Source organism: Scyliorhinus canicula, chromosome 5 (genome assembly GCF_902713615.1).
Source record: "Scyliorhinus canicula chromosome 5, sScyCan1.1, whole genome shotgun sequence".
In the NCBI taxonomy this organism is placed as follows: domain Eukaryota; kingdom Metazoa; phylum Chordata; class Chondrichthyes; order Carcharhiniformes; family Scyliorhinidae; genus Scyliorhinus; species Scyliorhinus canicula.
Genome location: NC_052150.1, coordinates 26,045,060 through 26,061,424, shown reverse-complemented (window position 1 = coordinate 26,061,424; position 16,365 = coordinate 26,045,060).

Here is a 16,365-nt window from a genome sequence, read left to right as displayed (position 1 = left end):
AAAACTCTGACCAGCCTGAATGAGTACGCCACTACAGTAACTGACTTCATTAGTAAGTGTGTAGAAGACTGTGTGCCAAAGAAGCAAATCCACGTGTTTCCCAACTGGAAACCCTGGATGAACAGGGATATCCACTGCTTGCTGGAGTCTAGGTCTGAGACGTTGAAGTCAGGCAACCCTAACCTATACAAGAAAGCCAGATATGATCTAAGGAAATCCATCAAAGATGCCGAAGACAGTACCGGACCAAGCTCGAGTCCCAGGCTAGCCACACGGATCCCCGCCATCTATGGCAAGGTGTGCAAGACATAACGGCTACAAGATGAAGGCATGTAAAATTGCCAGCTCCAATGCACCCCTGATGAGCTCAACGCATTCTATGCCAGCTTTGAGCAAGAGGCCAGTGAGAGGGAGCCTTTCACCCCCGAAGTCTCGGAACTTGTATCTGAGATCACCATTGCAGATGTCAGAGCAGCCTTTTCGAAGGTCAACCCACGGAAAGCCACTGGCCCGATTGGGTACCCGTACAGGCACTCAGGTGTTGCGTGGATCAGCTGGTGGGGGTATTCGCAGACATCTTCAACCTCTCTTTACACCAATCTGAGGTCCCTATCTGCTTCAAGAAGACGACCATCATTCCTGACCAAATAAAAAGCCAAGCAGCATGCCTTAATGACTATTGTCCAGTGGCTCTGTCATCCATCATCATGAAGTGCTTCAAAATGTTAGTCACGGCACGAATCAACTCCAGCCTCCCAGATTGCCTTGATCCACTACAGTTCGCCTACCACTGCAACAGGTCCACAGTAGATGCCATCTCAAATGCCCTGCACTCTACCCTGGAACACTTAGATAACAAAGACACCTATATATTGACTACAGTTCAGCCTTCAACACCATCATTCCTATGAAACTCATCTCTAAACTCCGTAGCCTTGGCCTCGGCTCCTCCCTCTGCGACTGGATCCTGAACTTTCTAACACAGGCCACAATCAGTAAGGATAGGTAACAACACCTCCTCCATGATCATCCTCAAAACCGGTGCCCCACAAAGCTGTGTCTTCAACCCCCTACTATACTCCTTATATACCTATGAGTGTGTGGCCAAATTCCCTTCCAACTCGATTTTCAAATTTGCTGATGACACCACCGTAGTGGGTCGGATCTCAAAAAAGATGTCATGTGGGAGTACCTTTAAGAAATGGCTGTTTAGAAATGGGTATGTATATAAATATCTGTAGTGAGAGTACCATTAAGAAATTAAGACATTTACTGCAGTGATGTCAGAGAGTGGGTGGAGCTGGGCTGTCTGTCAGCCTTTTACTTTCGTTTTAGGCTGTTTGCTGCAGGGTGTGTTTTAGTTTCGTTTTCAGAGCTGGATAGCTGTAGTCACAGCCAGAAGGGGCATTAGTCTCTCTCTCTGTAATCTAAAAACTGTAAATCGATCCTTTGGTGATTTAAAATTAATAACTGCTCTCAGTAGTGACTTTAATCTGTTGTGTTTCTGTTAAAAGTTCTTTTTTTAAGTCATATGGATGTTAAAAGGACAGCTGAAGGATTACTTAGTGTTGTATTTTTTGGGGGTTGTATTTGAATTAATGGTGGCTAAGATGTTCACTGTATATTTTAAAAAGGTTAACTTGAGTTCATGGAATAAAAATTGTTTTGCTTCAAAAAAATACTTTTCCATTTCAGCTGCACCACACCTGTAGAGTGGGCCATATGCTCCCCATACCACAATCTATTAAAAGTTGTGGGTCAGGTGAACTCCATGATACACTTTGGGGTTCTCTAACCCTGGCCCATAACACATTGGGGCTCGAGGGGGCTAAAAGTCTATCTATTGGATTGGCTTAGTGAACTTAAAGACAGTGAGGGGTGAGGATATTGTGGTTGCTTTTCCGGTGTGGTATTCCAGTTTAAGTAGGGAGTGTGTTGTGGACAATGGCTTTGTCAGAGGCTCAGAAGTTTTTGGGGGTGGAGATGGTCACATGCAGTACCTTACGGACAGAGACTAAAAGAAAACAAAAAGGGACAGTCAATAGGGAATTAAAGGTGCTATATTTAAATGCCCGCAGTGTACGGAACAAGGTAGATGAGCTTGTGGCCCAGATTGTGACTGACAGGTATGATGTGGTAGGCATCACAGAGACATGGTTGCAGGGGGTTCAGGACTGGCAGTTAAACATCCAGGGATTTACAACCTATCGAAAAGACAGAGAGGTGGGTAGAGGGGGCGGGGTTGCCTTGTTAATTAGAAATGAAATTAAATCAATAGCACTAAACGACATAGGGTCAGACGATGTGGAGTCTGTGTGGGTAGAGTTGAGGAACCACAAAGGCAAAAAAACCATAATGGGAGTTATGTACAGGCCTCCTGACAGTGGTCAGGACCAGGGGCACAAAATGCACCACGAAATAGAAAGGGCATGTCAGAAAGGCAAGGTCACAGTGATCATGGGGGACTTCAATATGCAGGTGAACTGGGTAAATAATGTTGCCAGTGGACCCAAAGAAAGGGAATTCATTGAATGTTTACAGGATGGCTTTTTGGAACATCTTGTGATGGAGCCCACGAGGGAACAGGCTATTCTGGACTTAGTGTTATGTAATGAGCCAGAATTGATAAAAGATCTTAAAGTAAGGGAACACTTAGGAAGCAGTGATCATAATATGGTAGAATTCAGTCTGCAATTTGAAAGAAGGAAGGTAGAATCAGATGTAAAGGTTTTACAGTTAAATAAAGGTAATTACAGGCGCATGAGGGAGGAACTGACAAAAATCGACTGGAAGCAGAGCCTAGTGGGAAAGACAGTAGAACAGCAATGGCAGGAGTTTCTGGGAGTAATTGAGGACACAGTGCAGAGGTTCATCCCAAAGAAAAGAAAGGTTATCAGAGGGAGGATTAGGCAGCCATGGCTGACAAAGGAAGTCAGGGAATGCATCAAGGCAAAAGAGAGAGCCTATAATGTGGCAAAGAGTAGTGGGAAGTCAGAAGATTGGGAAGGCTACAAAAACAAACAGAGGATAACAAAGAGAGAAATAAGGAAGGAGAGGATCAAATATGAAGGTAGGCTAGCCAGTAACATTAGGAATGATAGTAAAAGTTTCTTTAAATACATTAAAAACAAACGGGAGGCAAAAGTAGACATTGGGCCGCTCCAAAATGACGCTGGTAATCTAGTGATGGGAGACAAGGAAATAGCTGAGGAACTTAATAAGTACTTTGCGTCAGTCTTCACAGTAGAAGACATGAGTAATATCCCAACAATTCAGGAAAGTCAGGGGGCAGAGTTGAATATGGTTGCCATCACAAAGGAGAAAGTGCTAGAGAAACTAAAAGGTCTGAAAATTGATAAATCTCCGGGCCCAGATGGGCTACATCCTAGAGTTTTAAAGGAGATAGCTGAAGAAATAGTGGAGGCGTTAGTTATGATCTTTCAAAAGTCACTGGGATCAGGGAAAGTCCCAGAGGATTGGAAAATCGCTGTTGTAACCCCCCTGTTCAAGAAGGGAACAAGAAAAAAGATGGAAAATTATAGGCCAATTAGCCTAACCTCGGTTGTTGGCAAAATTCTAGAATCCATCGTTAAGGATGAGATTTCTAAATTCTTGGAAGTGCAGGGTCGGATTAGGACAAGTCAGCATGGATTTAGTAAGGGGAGGTCGTGCCTGACAAACCTGTTAGAGTTCTTTGAAGAGATAACAAATAGGTTAGACCAAGGAGAGCCAATGGATGTTATCTATCTTGACTTCCAAAAGGCCTTTGACAAGGTGCCTCACGGGAGGCTGCTGAGTAAAATAAGGGCCCATGGTATTCGAGGCAAGGTACTAACATGGATTAACGATTGGCTGTCAGACAGAAGGCAGAGAGTTGGGATAAAAGGTTCTTTTTCGGAATGGCAACTGGTGACAAGTGGTGTCCCGCAGGGTTCAGTGTTGGGGCCACAGCTGTTCTCTTTATATATTAACGATCTAGATGACGGGTCTGGGGGCATTCTGGCCAAGTTTGCCGATTATACAAAGATAGGTGGAGGGGCAGGTAGTATTGAGGAGGTGGGGAGGCTGCAGAAAGATTTAGACAGTTTAGGAGAATGGTCCAAGAAGTGGCTGATGAAATTCAACGTGGGCAAGTGCGAGGTCTTGCACTTTGGAAAAAAGAATAGAGGCATGGACTATTTTCTAAACGGTGACAAAATTCATAATGCTAAAGTGCAAAGGGACTTGGGAGTCCTAGTCCAGGATTCTCTAAAGGTAAACTTGCAGGTTGAGTCCGTAATTAAGAAAGCAAATGTAATGTTGTCATTTATCTCAAGAGGCTTGGAATATAAAAGCAGGGATGTACTTCTGAGGCTTTATAAAGCACTAGTTAGGCCCCATTTAGAATATTGTGAGCAATTTTGGGCCCCACACCTCAGGAAGGACATACTGGCACTGGAGCGGGTCCAGCGGAGATTCACACGGATGATCCCAGGAATGGTAGGCCTAACATACGATGAACGTCTGAGGATCGTGGGATTATATTCATTGGAGTTTAGGAGGTTGAGGGGAGATCTAATAGAAACTTACAAGATAATGAATGGCTTGGATAGGATGGACGTAGGGAAGTTGTTTCCATTAGCAGGGGAGACTAGGACGCGGGGGCACAGCCTTAGAATAAAAGGGAGTCACTTTAGAACAGAGATGAGGAGAAATTTCTTCAGCCAGAGAATGGTAGGTCTGTGGAATTCATTGCCACAGAGGGCGGTGGAGGCCGGGACGTTGAGTGTCTTTAAGACAGAAATTGATAAATTCTTGATTTCTCGAGGAATTAAGGGCTATGGGGAGAGAGCGGGTAAATGGAGTTGAAATCAACCATGATTGAATGGTGGAGTGGACTCGATGGGCCGAATGGCCTTACTTCCGCTCCTATGTCTTATGGTCTTATGGTCTTAAAAACAGACTGTTCGATTTGACAAAAACATTGCAGTTAAACATTACCTGACAAAATGGAAAAAGATGAGGTAATTATGGTGGTGGCTAAGCATATAAAGTTTCCTGAGATACAGTTTGCCTCATTGGAAATGGCAAAAATTCAATTACAAATTAAACAAATGGAACATGGGAAAGAATTAAAGCAGCTTGAATACGAAAGAGGGGAAAAAGAAAGAGAGAGAGCGGAAAAAGAAAGAGAAAGAGATAGAGAGGAAAAAGAAAAGGAGAGAGAAGAAAGGAGAAAAGCAAGAATAGCCCTAGCAGAACAAAAAGAAAGAGAAAGGGAGATAGATATCAGGGAAAAAGATAAAGAGAGAGAGTTTGAACTTCGGAAAATGGCCATGAAACATGACAGTCAGTTAAAATTGGCAGACGTAAAGGGAAAAGTGCAGTTGGATGATAGAGATGAGGATAGTGAGAAAGAGTGTCAAAGTCGAAGGCTTGGTGGGTATCTATATGTCCAAGCAATGCCAAAGTTTGACGAGAAGGAGGTTGAAGCCTTTTTCATTTCATTTGAGAAGGTAGGTAAACAAATGAAATGGCCACGGGACATGTGGGAATTACTGATTCAAACAAAGCTGATAGGTAAGGCTCGAGAAGTGTTTGCATCACTACCGAAGGAGGTGCCTGGGACGTATGAGGAGGTGAAAAAATCCATCTTAGGTGCATATGAACTAGTGCCTGAAGCCTACAGACAAAGGTTTAGAAATTTAAGGAAAGAATTTGGTCAAACATACATGGAGTTTGAAAGTATCAAACAGAGTAATTTTGATAGGTGGATAAGGGCTTTGAAAATAGACCAAACGTATGAAGCTCTCAGAGAAATTATACTTTTGGAGAAGTTTAAAAATTCATTTCCTAATGTAGTGAGAACTCATGTGGAAGAGCAGAGGGTTAAAACTGTGAGGTTGGCAGCAGAAATGGCAGATGATTATGAATTAGTTCATCAATCAAAGTTTGTATTCTGACATCAGTTTTAGCCTGTGAGGGATAGAAACTGGGGACATGAGAAATACTAAAGTGGTAAAGGTAAAGGTGACCTGATGGGAGATAATAAGGAGACTGTACCTCAGACTAAAAACGAAATCCAGGACGATGGAAAAGAAATGAAAAATGTCAAATATTTTCACTGTAATAAACTAGGCCATGTAAAGTCACAGTGTTGGATGAAGAAAAGCACTGGGAAGGCTGATGTGGTAAAACAGGATAAGACAGTGGGGTTTGTTAAAGTGGTAAATGAAAGCCCAAGTGAAGCAAAGAGGTGCAAAAGATTGTACAGCCTGATCAAGAGGTCATTGATAAGAAGGTGCCAGATTACTTGTTTGGGTAAAGTTTACTCATGTGTGTCAGGAGGAGCAGGTAAAGAAGTCACAATTTTAAGAGATACGGGAGCTAGTCGATCATTAATGGTAAGAGATGAGGAGTTATGTAGTTTGGGAAGAATGTTGCCAGAAAAGGTGGCAATATGTGGAATTAAGGGTGAGAGGCGTAGTGTTCCATTTTATAAGGTAAGGTTGGAAAGTCCAGTGAAGAGTGGTGAAGTGGTAGTAGGAGTAATAGAGAAATGATCTTGTCCAGGAATACAGTTTATCTTGGGTAATGATATAGCTGGATCGCAGGTGGGAGTGATGCCTACTGTGGTTGATAAGCCAGTGGAAAATCAGACAACTGAAGTGTTGAAGGATGAATATCTTGGGATTTTTCCGGATTGTGCAGTAACAAGGTCGCAAAGTCATAGGTTACGACAAGAGGAGAAATCAAAGAGTGAAGATAAAGTTGAAGTGCAATTATCAGAAACAATTTTTGATCAAACTACAAAAGGTTGTGAATCAAGCTCAATCCATCACACAAACCAGCCTCCCAACAATTGACTCTGTCTACAATTCCCTCTGCCACGGAAAGGCAGCCAGCATAATTAAGGACCCCACGCACCCCGGACATACCCTCTTCCACCTTCTTCCGTCAGGGAAAAGATACCAAAGTTTGAGGTCACGTACCAACCGACTCAAGAACAGCTCCTTCCCTGCTGCCATCAGACTTTTGAATGGACCTACCTCGTATTAAGTTGATCTTTTTGCTACACTAATCTATAACAGTAACATTATATTGTGCTGTCGCTCCTTCCTTCCCTCTGTACGGTATGCACTGTTTGTACAGCATGCAAGAAACAATACTTTTCACTATATACTAATATATGTAACAATAATAAATCAAATCAACCCTACTCCAGTACCACTCTCAGCTCCTCCTCCCACTTGGCCTTAACCCCCTCCAGCAACGCCATATCCTCCTCCAAAATCTTTCCATAAATGGCTGAGATGACCGCCCCCGAATCCCATCACCGGCAACACCCCTCCAGCATTGAATAGTATGTGTCACCGGAAATGTGGGGAAAACCTTCTTTGCAAAGTCCCATATCTGCATATACCTAAAGACATTCCCCCAACAGAGTCCCAAACTTCTCCGTCAACTCCTCCAAACTCTCAAACCGCACTTCCAAAGATATCCTTCATTTCCATCACCTCCCACTCCTCCCATCCCCAGAACCAACATCTGGCCTCGCTGGCTCAAGCACATGATTCTCTCGGATCGACATCAACTTCGACCCTGCCCCAACTTCAAGTGCTGCCGAAATTGCCTCCATATCCTCAACGTGGCCACCACCACCGGACTACCCGAGTGTTTCCCTGGGGCAAATGAGAGCTTCACAGTTGCCAACGACCGCAACCCCGACCCCCTACACAAGCCTGCCTCCATCGTCATCCACATTGCCACTGGCTCCCTGCCCCAGCCCCGCGCCTTTGCGCCATTCACCACCCGATAGTAATACAACATATTTGGAAGAGCCAAGCCCCCTTTCTGTCGCCCTCTCTGAAGCACCAAAGTACCCACCACCGAACTGCTCAGACAAACACCAAAATCAACCGTTGCACCCCCATAAAAAACGCCTTCAGCAAAAAGACAGATAAACACTAGTATAAAAATAAAAACCGCAGCAAGATATTCATCTTTACCTGCACCTGGCCTGCCAATGACAGGGGGAGGCAGTCCCATGCCAACAAATCTGCCTTGAACCATCCCACCAGGCTCATAAAATAAAATTTCCGAATCTGGGCCCAGTCTCGAGCCACCTGCACCCCAAGTACCTAAAGTGAGCAGTTGACACTGGAAACAGAAATCCTCCCAAACCAGTTCCCGCTCCCGGAGAAGAAACCAAAAATCACTCACTCTTTTCCAAATTCAGTTTATATCCTGAAAAAGCCCTAAACCCTTGAGCAGCCTAATTTTCTCCCTCACCATGGGACCCGGGTGAGAAATATACAACAAAAGGTCATCGGCATACAGGGTCATCTTATGCTCCAGTCCCCCTCACTATCCCCCTCCACTTATCCGAACACCTCAGCGCAATGGCCAAGGGCTCTATTGCCAACGCATACAAGAGGGGGAACACGGGACACCCCTATGCAAATGAAAAAATCCCGAGTTCACCTCATTTATATGCGCACTCATCTTTGGTTCCTTATACAACAATTTAACACATGCCACAAACGTAGTGCCAATCCCAAACCGCTCCAACACCGCAAACAAATGTCCACTCGATTCCATCAAACATCTTCTCTGAATCCAGCGCCACCACCATATCCATGGGCAGAGCACCATATTTAACAACCCCAGACATTCGGGGACAACTGCCTACTCTTTACAAATCCCACCTGATCCTCTCCAATCACTTGCAGAAGGCACTCTTCCAACCTAAGCGGCAAAACCTGGCAAGAACCTTGGCATCCACATTTAGCAGGGATATTGGCCGATACGACCCACATTCCACCAGGTCCTTCTCTTTTTCTTTTTAAAAATATTTTATTGAGGCATTTATATACTTACACATCAACCACAAGCATAAAACAAAACAAGTCAATAGGGCAGCAAAGAATCAAACCAACTACATACCACCATCCCGCCTCCCGCTATGTATAAACATAGCTATGTGTTGCCTACAATATGAGGGGCATGGATAGAGTAGACAGGAAGAAACCGTTCCCCTTGGTGAAAGTATCAATAACCAGGGGGCATAGGTTTAAGGTAAGGGGCAGGAGGTTTAGAGGGGATGTGAGGAAACACTTTGTCATCCAGAGGGTGGTAGGAACCTGGGACTCACTGCCTGAAAGGATGGTGAAGGCAGATATCCTCATAACATTTAAGAAGTGTTTAGGTGTGCACCTGTTATGTCAAGGCATACAATACTATGGGCCATGTGCTGGAAAATGGGATTAGAATAGTTAGGTGGTTGTTTTTGACTGGCACGGACCCGATGGGCTAAATGGCCTTTTCTGTGCTGCAAACATCAATGACTCTATGATTCTACGTATTTAGAACATTGAATCTTGACCATGGTGTTCCACTTGAGGTTTTGGGAATGTGTTTTCGGTTTCCTGGTGGTCATTCCTGTCTTGCACACATCTATGGAAGAACTTCTGATTGAACAATTTGAGGGTGGCTCGAATTAATTACGATCTCTGGTATTGTAGCCATCTGGGATGGCCACTTCCTGAATACAAAATGGACGCTCGCAAAGAATATAGGGAACTGTGGACAATGCTAGAAAGCAAGCAGGCACAGAGCCTGAATGTATACTTGGGAAACAGCTCCCAGACGGAATTGAAACTATGGGTTGATTAGCATATTGATGGCCCATCTCCGGGAAACAAAGGAATGACACGCAGGTAACCGATACAGTTCCAGACATCCCGGCGCTAGTTCCCCAGCCAAAAAGCACAAACAAAACAAGGCCAACAGCCACCTAAGACATGCCCAGCCATCAGGGCATCCACCCCTTTATTGGGCAAGATCGATAACAGTGATCGAGAAGCGGCCCAATTAATTGGGACCAAGTTTAAGGTCGGCTAAAAGCGCGCAAAGCCGCTCCAAGTAAAAGAAGGATCCCCCATGAGAGATTCGCTCTCTTGGACTTGGCTTGCAAAGCGGAGAGACCCGTCCACCAGCATCACCAGAAGCAAGTAAGTTCAAGGTCAACGCTCGCTATCAGACGTGCGACCTTAGCTGTTCTCCTGTATACCTTCGAACCCAACAGCCTCAGATCCAAACAACGCTCATTGTTCCTCTGACTAAGTGGGCACCCGAAGTTAAGTATAGGCATTAGCGTTAGAGATAGTTTAGTTTGCAGTACTGTTGTGCATGAGTAGATCTTACTGTGTGTGTAAATAAATAGTATTGACTTTGAACTAATCAACTGGTGTATTGGCTCTTTGATCGGATTTCAGGTTTTCATAGAATTTACAGTGCAGAAGGAGGCTATTCAGCCCATCGAGTCTGCACCGGCTCTTGGAAAGAGCACTCTACCCAAGCCCACACCTCCACCCTATCCCCATAACCCAGTAACCCCACCCAACACTAAGTGCAATTTTGGACACTAAGGGTAATTTAGCATGGCCAATCCACCTAACCTGCACATCTTTGGACAGTGGGAGGAAACCGGAGCACCCGGAGGAAACCCACGCACACACAGGGAGAATGTGCAGACTGCGCACAGACAGTGACCGAAGCCGGGAATCGAACCTGGGACCTGGAGCTGTGAAGCAATTGTGCTAACCACAATGCTACCGTGCGGCCTTGTGAACCTTGTGGTGGTATCGAGAGATACCTGGCGACTCTAAAGCATAAACATCAATAGGACTGAGAAAGGTGACCATATTGACCGCCATATTTATAACCAGATAAACAGAGCAACATTACTGCCGACTCCGCTGGGACTCGACCTAGAAGTGACTTTGTCACTCTGAGAGAACCCAAATTTGAATTAGAATCCAATTGGAAAAAGAAAAAAACCACAAGCGTAAGACAAATACTGATCAAATCACCAAGATTCGGAAGTGTGTTATTTGTATGCGTACTAACAGGGATATAAGGTAAACCTGAGAGATTTTGTAAAACTGTCGTGAGTTTTGTCGGCTGGAAAATAGCGTAAGCCGTTGTGGTATTGTGTGAAGCAAATAATGGCATGATGGGAACAGTAGTCAAGTTTTCTTGGTACAAGTGAATTTAAACTGATTTTCATATAACCTAAGGCACAGAATACACAGAGACAGCATGTCCTGAGAACTGGGTGACTCTGAGAGTCTAGATAAGGCTTGTTCGTCATGAACCTAGAAGCAGTCTCAATACATAACAAGCTGAACAACTGTCTCTTCCTGTTCGTAAATAAATTTGTCCCTTTCTTAAAACAAAGACAAGATAATGATATGAGACTCCAGTCCCCTAAAGGTCAGCAAGGTGACGCCATTGTAACGATTATTACTTATGTTTTACTTTCGATCAAATTCCTGACCAAGTTGTATTCATGTTATCTTGATCCTATAATGTATAAAAATCATCTTATTCGTCTGTGAGATCGCAGACTTGGGACGGACTCAGCAGTTTGTAATTGACTGCCTTCCGACTTCAAGTTTCTGCCATTTCTGCTAGCAGTTCTAATTAGTGAATAAAGTTCAGTTTTGCTTACCTAATGAATGCTGTTTGAATTTCTCTATCACAGTCAAGAAGCGGGGAAAATATTGAATACGACACCGTACCCGTGTTTACATCACCGCTTTATCACCTCCTGTTCCAAATTCGGTAGAAACCCCCGAGATAGCGATAGAAATGGCAATGAAGGCAATGGAACGCCTTATTAACCCCCAGGAATTCGAGGTTGCAGCAACCACAAGAGTAGGACAGTGTCCCGTATAGGAAGAGGAAATCAGAAAATATCTCCAAGGAGAAAGGTTGGCCCCTTATGGAGTGACTTTTGTGCGATCGATGAAATAGGTCCCGGAAGTATAGGGCATACATGTGGAAGAACCTGACAGAGATCCATAAGAAGAGCTTAGGGAAAGCTCATAAGCCGATGGCAATCGTGTCCTGCTTGGCACAATTGCGAGGCACAGACGAGGTCATGAGGACGATCCGCAGAGTTTGAAGAGAGAGAAAAGAATAGTGAGGGAGACGTGAATGAATACGAAAAAGAAAACACAGAACTGAGAGAGCAGTTAGCGGCGAAGGACAAGGAGATGGCGGATGTCAAACGGGCACACCAATTTTGTCTCGCCCATTTAAGCAGCTTTCAGTCGCAAAATGACAAGACCTACCAAGACACGCAACGCGTGGTGTTAGTAAGAGAGGAAACAGAACATCAAGTTCAGCAGTTACAGAAACAATGTAACGATTTAAAAGCAGCCCTACGAGCACTCCACAGTACTACAACGGAACAAAGGCAGAGCTCGGTAGATGACGCCAAATGCCGAAAACAAACTGCAGACCTGCAACCTCTGCTTTCCATCCAAAATGGATTCCAGAACACGTTTGGATCCCAATTAGACCAAGAAAATGGCCTCGATTGGCAGGAGTTAAATGAGACTGCACATAGATATGTACATGGCACATGTACACAGGACAAACCACAGAAAGGAAAGGCACCCCAACCCCCGACTGCACAGGCAGAGCACAACCCTATGAACCCTGTCACCACATAGCGCAGGGCCACAACAGAAGGAGACCCCGATTTTCTGTACACCACCCCATTAACCGTCACTCAATTAAGGGACGCGTGCGATAAGATAACACCTATCCTACCCACAGCGGACCCACACCATTATTTTGCAAGAGTAAAACAACAGGCGACCATGTACGGCCTGGATGAAAAGGAGCAAGTGAAGCTCACAGTTTTGAGCCTCGACCCCTCAGTCATGGCAGCCCTTCCCGACCCACAGAATGTAGGAGGAGACACCCTCCAAGAAATGCATACAGCGATCCTAGATGCAATCGGCTACAGTGAAGGAGCCTAAATAAATATAGGCAGAAAAAGACAGAGCACCCCACAGCGTTTGCTGGACGCCTGTGGATTCATTTCACAGTGGTATTTGGAGAGTTAGCCCGCGCCCATTTGACCCCAGACAATATGGCCAAATGGACTCGAATCCTAGTCTCTCACGCGACAGAAGCAGGACAGAGAGCGTGCGCAAATTACGACCCCTCAGACGAGGCCCACAATGAGAAATGGTTACGAAAGAGATTATCTTGAGCTTTGGAACAGTCCGTTCAGGGAAAATCAGCTTATGGTAAAGCAGAAGAAGAGCAGTCGGATGCTGACGTGCATCCAGTTAGGACAAATCAGAACCCTGCATGGGTAAATGAGGGAAGAAACAGCCCACAGCAGCCCAAATATATTGTGGACAATTAGGACACTACGCACGAGAGTGCAATGCGCCTCAGAAACAGCAACGAAACTAGCAGACAGGCACCCTGAACAAGAATAGAGCCAAGTCAATCCACAGTATTGGCGCCCGTTCCGAGAACGCAGATATGAACGTCACCGATTGACGGTGTTCGGACTCCCCAACTTGGGTCTGTGACACCCTTTGGGATAAATCCGGTAGACCGGTAGTGGCAGGCGCAGTCCGGGACACCCCGTAGAATTTCTTTGGGACACAGGAGGGTCCCGCACCATGCTCAACTCCTCCACAATGTTTCAGCGAGACACATGGCCCACCACCGACACCATTACTCTCAGCGGTTTTACAGGGCATTTAAGCAGGGACACATCACAGCCCCTGTCTTGATTCAAATAGGGAACATTAAAACAAAACACCCCGTAGTTCTAGTCGATCTACCCCAGACAGCCGAACACATTTTAGATATCAATTTTATGAGCACCCAAAGTCTATCGTTCGACCCTGTAAACAAATGTGTGTGGAGAATGGTAATGGCAGCAGAAGCCTCTGTCACGCTCACAGTTGGAGACTATAAAAACAGAATTACCACCATTAGTCAGGATAGAGAAGTTAGGGAAGTTTTGCAACGATACAAAGCAGCTTTTGCCCAGCACAAACATGACTGTGGCAAGATCGCTGGCTTAGTGAACATTACAGGTCCTGACCCCAGAGCCCAAAAGCAGTACAGTTTTCCCCAACAAGCAGAGGGAGAAATCACAAAGGTTATCCAGAGTTTGCTTGACCAAGGTGAACCCCGTTCAGTAGCCTCAACAAACAATGTACCAATTTGGCTCATCAGGAAACCCGATGGATCATGGCGACTGACCATCGATTATCGGGGACTAAACAAAGTAACCCCAGTAGCAGCCCCCACCATAGCCACGAGTTCCGAGACAATGCGAAAACAGGGACTCCAGTCATTCCATTGGATAAAGCGTGCCGATACAAATTTACTTTCATCTTCCAGGGACAGCATTGCATGTGGATGTGCCTTCCACGAGGCTTCCACAACTCCCCCTCCATTTTCCACCGACAGCTGGCGAATGGTTTAGCCAAATTTTCCCGACCCGATTGCCTAGTCCAGTATGTAGATGATCTGCTACGACAGACGGACCATAAGGGAGAGCACATTTCGCTTCTCGCCAAACTATTAGGACTCCTTCAACACATTTGATGTAAAGTGAACCCCAAAAGGGCCCAAATTCTACAAGAGAAAGTAATTTATTTAGGAACAGTGATCACACATGGTAAACGCGAGATCGAGCAAAAACAAATCGACTCGATCGTCAAATTACCCCTGCCCCATAACGTCATAGCCTTCCGGTCATTTCTAGGACTGGTTGGCTACTGTAGGAATCACATCAACAGTTTCGCCACAAAGGCAGCGCCCCTTTCTGAACTCCTAAAGAGCCCCATGGGAATGGCTTCCACAGCACACGGATGCCGTGGATGCATTAAAAAGAGCCCTCAGCACAGCTCCAGCATTACAGGTCCCAGATCCACTCTCCCCATACGCAATTGAAGTTGCAACCACCGACTGAACCCTTTCGGCCGTGCTCCTCCAAGAAATACATGATCGTTTAGGCCCCGTAACATACGCCTCGCGAGTACTTGATCCAGTTGAGCAAGGGTTTCTGCCTGCGAAAGGCACCTGCTTGCAATTTTTTGGGCAGTTCAATACTTTCCCTACATAACAGGACTCAATCCCATCACCATTTTAACTGAGCAAACCCCAACACAACTTCTACTAGATGGTCGATTAAAGGACGGCACAGTCAGCCATATTCGCGCAGCCCGATAGACCCTTCTCTTACAGGAACGGGACATTACAGTAAAGAGAACAAAAACACACTTTCCTCGCAAACAATTTACACTATGCCGGAACCCCACATGAGTGTGAAATAATAACCACTAGGCACAATGCAATGTACCAAAGTCAGCTCCCCCGAAACCAGGTACTACACCTCAGAGACCCTGGCCCACAGACATAGGCACACCCCTTTGGATTTACGTGGATGGCTCCTCCACAGTTTTGAATGGAAAAAGGATTACTGGTTGCGGTATATATGTAGAGGACACGTCGGGTCCGCGCTAGAATAAATATCTTTGAAATTGCCCGGACACTTAGGCTCACAAGCAGCAGAACAAGCAGCCGTAGTGTATATTGTGGAGCACCCCGACTCGTTCCCAACCAGATGACATATATTCCGACAGTTTATATGTCTGTAAGAGTTTGAAAGAATTCCTACCCCTGTGGGAATCTAGAGGTTTCGTCTCCGCAGATGGAAACATCCGACCCTCTGCCTTATTACTCCAGCATATCCTAAAGACAGCAAAAGATTGGAAATATGGCATTATTAAAGTCCCATCGTTCTTCCCCCTCTGGTAACGTTAAGGCAGATACCCTAGCAAAGGCAGGTTCCAGACACGGTCACTTTTGGAACCCTCCCGAGAGTGCCCCAGTACATTTCGCTAAACCATTTGCCAGCTGTCGGTGGAAAATGGAGGGGGAGTTGTGGAAGCCTTGTGGAAGGCACGTCCACGTATATTTCTGTCCCTGGAATGTGAAAGCAAATTTGTATTGGCATGCTGTATCCAATGGAATGGACCAAAAGCCATTGCTAATGTCCAAAACCGAAAAGAACTTTGACTGTAGTCCCTGTTTGAGCATGGTCCCGGGACTCATGGCTACGGTGGGGGCTGCTGCTGGGGTTATTTTGTTTAGTGCCCGATAATCAATGGTCAGTCGCCATGATCCATCGGGTTTCCTGACAGACCAAATTGGGGCATTCTTCGTGGAGGCTACTGATAGGAGTGCGCCTTGATCAAACAGACTCTGTATAACTTTTGCGATTTCTCCCTCTGCTTTTTGGGGAAAACCATACTGCTTTTGGGGTCTGGGGTCGGGACCTGTAATATTCACTAAGCCAGCGATCTTGCCACAGCCGTGCTTGTGCTGTGCAAATGCTGCTTTGTGTTGCTGCAGGACTTCCCTAACCTGTTTGTCCTGACTAATGGCTCGAGGGTCGAACCAGAAGTCTCCTACTGCGCTGATCCTGTTTTCATAATCTCCAACTGTGAGCGTGGCGGGGACTCGTGCTGCCTTTGCCATCTTCCACACACA